This window comes from Pelodiscus sinensis, chromosome 10 (genome assembly GCF_049634645.1).
Source record: "Pelodiscus sinensis isolate JC-2024 chromosome 10, ASM4963464v1, whole genome shotgun sequence".
In the NCBI taxonomy this organism is placed as follows: Eukaryota; Metazoa; Chordata; order Testudines; family Trionychidae; genus Pelodiscus; species Pelodiscus sinensis.
The window spans coordinates 42640336-42645865 of record NC_134720.1 but is presented as its reverse complement, the minus strand read 5'-3'; the positions used below and the strand labels follow the sequence as shown (position 1 = coordinate 42645865).

The following is a 5530-nucleotide window of genomic DNA, read 5'->3' as shown; positions in this document are numbered from 1 at the left end:
GGCCTTTGGGATCCTCATTTTGCTATGTCATCCATGACTGCCAACACCCTCATGCCTCTGGCTAATTCATTTCATTGGCTCCTAATTAGCTACACATTGGTCCAAGATTTTGGTTGAATGTTTTGGTTTTGTTTTGTTATAAATCTCACCAAGCAGATACAAAAAACCAGGGGGCATCCACCATCCATTTAAAACTAAATAAATGTCACTTAAAAGGAAGTAATCTGGAGTATTTCTATAGATGTTAGAAAAAATGTTAAGTGGAATAGTTATAGCAAAAGGCAGCTCATCTCAACATGAAAAATGCAGTGTGGCTGATGATGACTGACTGTTGCTTTATTACATCTACATGCTGATGATGCCCCAAAGTGACTAAAAAAATTCCCAAGGAAACCAAGTTCTGCAAATAGTTCATGCTATAATGGGAGCAGAACCAAATAACTGCCATCAGCTTTGGAACTGCACTGAATTTGCCAGCTGACAATCTGGTCCATAGATCTTTTGCAAAACAATTCTGTGGGAATCTGTATTTTTGAATTGTTGTAGTAGCAGATGTGTGGCCAGTTTCATGAAATGTATACCATTCCTAGTAATTATAAATCTTCTTCTTTCAACCCTCGTGACAAAGCATCAGTGAAATATGCCCTGGAATATCAAGCTAAATGCTTCATTTATTAATCACCACATTACATTGAGTATTTCTCTGTTAGCACTTGATGCATTATAAAAATCTGCCTTTTTATTTCAATTGCTGTCCCCTTGCTATTTTATAATAGCATGCAGTAATGAAGTTATCATTTACTAATAGAAGACTAAATTACCTTAGTATGAATAGAAGGCTATTTACTCACTTATGGTGTTCCACTTACGACAGGCTAGGAGAGTATGACTTGAGCACTCTATGAATGGCACTCACACTTGGATTGTCCCAGCAATTCAGAAGGCTTGAGTCACTTTCTCACTTCCAACACTACATAAAACCCTTCCATTTACATCCCATTCATAAATTCCAGTGGGATGCCCCTTTAACAAACAGAGAAATGGACTTCTATTTCTCCATTCATTACAAGGGCATCCCACTGGAGTTTGCTAAATGAACTTTATGAGATGAGGCATGTTCAATTTTCCATACTTCCTATATGCTAATATTGGCCTATTTTGGATCCATTTAAACCTGGATCTTCATTGTATGTTAATACCATGTCCTTTTTCTTTGGAAAATGCAGGGACACATCACATAGTGGAAATTCACTTTACATTTGTCCACCTTTCTGCACAAACACCTCCTTGTCACCTGGGCACAGCACCAATCTACGGGATTCTGATTTTGAACTCTATTAGTATTCAGAGGGGAAAAATGGCAAAAGGATGTTTGAAATGTCAGTCTTGTATTTTGTGGAGTGAACAGCATGGTAATTGCAGCGGTAGATGGATACATTGTTTTCTAATTGCTCTTGTATGGCTGTTGTGCTCCACTTTCGGCAACCAGAATCCCCCCTTTTTTATGGGTAGTAGGTATTTCTCCACATGTAGGACTTGATTCTGCTCTTCTGATGCTTTTACTCCTGTGTAATCCCATTAGTTGTTTGGATTACACCCCATCTACATACGTTGAACTGGAAATGGGATCAGGTCCATACTTGCTAATGTCTCCACTCGATGTTCTCCAAGCAACTCTTCACACTAGGATTGTCACATATCAACAGAAGGCACGAGTCACTTGCTCTCTTCCAGCACTCCTAAAACCCTCCCATTTACTTCCCATTCACTACCAACCCCTTAAACTTCCATCCCCAACTACATCAGCAACAGCCACAGTACCACTTTTACATTGCAACTCTTCTTTACATTGCCCATCTCCGTGCATCATTTCCCCCTTTCTACTCATCCAACAGTAATTGACAACAATTCTGTGCAACATTTTCTCTCTCTCACTGTCTCACTCATTTTCCTCTCCAAACAGTGTTCAGTGATACTGAAGGACACTGTATGAAACTCGATTGTATTGTCTAGTGGAACAAATAGCAGATACTTAAGGACTGACAGGTAACATTCTCTTTAAGAGAGAGGGTCAATTTCTAGTACAATAGTTGCTATCAAACTGATTATAGGGTTGTAAAAGGGAAATAAATAACAGGCGGACTTCTTGTTTTTAAGTGCATTCCCATTTATGCTGGCAAAATAACCCTAGACACAATGGATTAAATTAATCCCAGGCGCAATGTTGTTGATCTGAATTACATTAGAGATGAATTTGTCCATTGGCTACAAACCCTTGTAGAGTTCACCTGAAATCATATGGTGAAGCTTTGTTAGAAAAGGACTTTAATGTGGTTGAGGCTGAGCTATAAAAGGAGGGTCAGATCCTCAGCTGGGATAAATCAGGGTATTTGTTGAAGCTACCTTAATTTCCTTCAGTAGAAGGGGTAGCCCAGAGTCTTTAGACCTGAGAAGTGAAAATTGCAAATAAAAAGAGACAAGTTTAGTAGCAGTAAGGTTAAAAAAAAAAAACATGTAGAAGAACCCTTCCCCCCCCCCCCCCCCGAGCTTAATCAAGAAAAAGATTAACCAAAGAAACACACTGGCAATGCCTGCCCCTGCTGAAAGAAGCAAGCTTAAAAAGGAGAGCTGGCTACAGGAAAGGATGGCAAAGGAAGAAAGCTGCTGCACGTGAAAAGAAGGTGACTTGTTACAGAGCAGTGGAGAAACTGCTGACAAGTCCCCACTGCTGACAAAGATTTACCCGAACCTGGAAAAACTTTGTGGGGCTGTGTGGCGGGCCCCTCCTGCCTGGGTCCCCGACCCCTTGTGATACAGTCTCTCCCTGGCCCTTTAAGCCAGGCCAAAGGCCCTCTGGCCTGAGTCCCTGAAACAGTCTATAGCTGGCCCTTTAAGCAGGGCTAAGGCCCCCCCGGCCTGAGTCCACAAAACAGTCTACAGCTGGCCCTTTAAGCAAGGCCGAGTCCACAACACAGTTTGTCGTTGTAGCAGGGGCACACCCCAGGTAGGGGGACCCGGGCCCCCCCTACTCCACCAGGTCCCAGCCCAGGGCCCTGTGAGCGACCAGGTACCAGGTCACTCTCTCGGCGGGGCCATCCAGCCGAAACACGCCGAGGTTCTCGGGCCGGGAGCGGCGGCTCCTGCTCCTGCCCTGGGCCACTTCCTACCTGGACCCCCGGGCTTCCTTCCCCTGGACTTGCCCAGCTGGCTGCAATCTCCAGGCCGGCGTCCCCTCGGCAGGCAGTCTCTGGGTTGCATCAATTCGCCTCCGCCTTCCTTCCGGTCTCTCCTGGAGTCCCTAGCAACCGCTGAGGGAGAGCTCCCTTCTCCAGTCCTTCTCCTTCGGCTGCCTCCCCTGACTGAGTCCTGGCCCAGGCTTTTATAGCCCTGCTGCAGCCTGGGCATGCTCGGTAGGGCTGTGGGGGAGGGGCCTCTGCAGCCAGGTAACCCTGGCTGGGCCCTGTAGGTTCAGTGCGGGGCTGCCTCGCCCCGTCACAGGCTGGAGGAGGAAAAGGTTCTGAACCTGCCTGAATTAGACCCTGCTGCCCCAAGAAATACCTAGTATATGATAGACAGAATTCTGAAAGAAATCTTTGCCTTGGTGTGTGTGTGTGTAGCTTTTCAAAAAAGCTTTTCAGGGTTTATAAACTCAGACACTTAGTTAAAGATACATCTTGGCAAGCACCTTGAACTTCCCTTTCTATTTCTTCCCCATTACAGGGAAGATGATGCACCAATTGTTGCCCCTAAGTATCACAGAATTGATTCAGCTCCCAGGGCAACTCTCATAGCTGCTTTTACATTCACTCCTGATAGGCTATTGAGGCTAACTCGACAAGACAGTGAAATTCCTTTTCAAGGGCAGAGGATTAGATGGTTATTTCTAGAGGTTCCACAAGCTGTACTGTGTTACACAGGATTTTTTGTCATTGTTGTTGTTGTAGAAAATCATCTATATCTCCAGCTAAGCGAGATCACTGTGGAATGAACTGGCATTGCTACTTTAAATTGGATAACTGAGTTTATGGGCCACCTGGTGTCAACTAACAGGGTTCCACTGAGTCATTTGAGGCAGGGTCTTTACTAGAGGCTTTTATGGTGCTTAGCTCACTGCAGCCCTAACCCAGGACTGGGACACCTGAGCACTGCTGCAAAACAAGTAATAATTACAACAACTGAGCCAAAGATGCAACATCAGCTGAATATCAGGCCTTGTATTAGCTTTTCATCCTACACAAAAGAATGTGCTAAAGCTGTTGAGGGTCCAGCTTATCCCTGATAGCTAGCATTAATTTTTGATTGTGCTGAAATAGTATGAACCATATATTTCCTTTTTCCTCATATAAAGAGCTAAGGGATTTGTGAGCAGCAACATGTATCATTTGGAATTAGGTTTTTCTTTGATATAGTCTAGTAGTTGTAACAGCTTTTATTTCTCTTCTTTGACCAAAACAAGTTTTTCAATATTAGATCGGAATTTGTGGCTCCTGCTTATTCTTCTAGATTATTTAATTGAGATTTAAGGGGACAAATTTGTTGGGCTGCAAGAATGCCCTGATACACCTTGACAATTGTGCTTCCACTGAACAAGGGAATATGACTTGGTCACTGGTCACCACCTTTTTGTATCGTTTGAAGGAACTGGACAATGGAATCAACTACTTCATGGATCACCCCTTTATTGCCCAAAAGGGAAGCCATTGCAAGTCTGCAGAAGACATCAAGTTCCTGTCTGAGAGGAGAGGGTACATTCCCCACAAATCTCCCTCCCCTATAGGACCCAGCTGGTGTCAAATGACATAGTTTCACTGAGCTCTTTGAGGCAGGATCTTGGTTATATGCTTTTATCGTGCTTAGCAAATGTGGCAGTTACCCATGATTGAGGTAGCTGAGCACTACTGTAAAATAAATATTGCAACTGAATATTGGGCCCTATATTACTTGGACTTCCTAGAGTAGAAGCTTCACTCAAAGGTTTTGTATATATAAATGTATATATATTTATATATATTCATAATCAGGTACATTCGCCATTCACCCAAACTATCAAGCAGTTTAAATTAAAAATGTAGTCAGTGTAAACATGCTTCAATATTTTCTAAACCAAGCATTTCAGCTTTTTAAATTCAAAATAACTTCTTTGCTTTGCATATCAGTTGTATTTTTTCTTTTAAAACAGAGGTTAAAAGACCTCAAGAATGGAATAAAACATGTCATTTAATTTGAAACATTTTTGCAACATTCATAGTTTGCTGAAAAATTCTTTAGTTTGATCACTAAACTAAAAAAACAAAACAAACAAAACAGATATCCAGATATCTCTAGTTACCAAATGCACTGTACAAGTAAAAGGAAATAAAGGCTTGATCCTACGGCTTAGTAATATCCTGGTGTCTAGTTGGAGACCCCCAAAGGTGCACAAAGACTATCTGCACAGATATGATTGCAGGATCTGGACTTCAGCTATTGGTATCAACTCCTCGATGTGTTTTTGACTTTTATGTTCATGACACAGCACAATTTAAAGGCA

At 42.5% G+C, this 5530-nt stretch overlaps 1 long non-coding RNA gene across 1 annotated transcript; it reads right to left on the bottom strand.

Annotated features, from left to right (window-relative positions):
* Positions 1–653: 653 nt before the first annotated feature.
* On the bottom strand, positions 654–3881 carry LOC142830869 (uncharacterized). The gene is made up of 2 exons (XR_012906404.1): positions 3168–3881; positions 654–1683 (listed from the first exon to the last, which is right to left on the bottom strand). It is a non-coding gene; the product is annotated as an uncharacterized LOC142830869 (long non-coding RNA).
* Positions 3882–5530: the final 1649 nt, after the last annotated feature.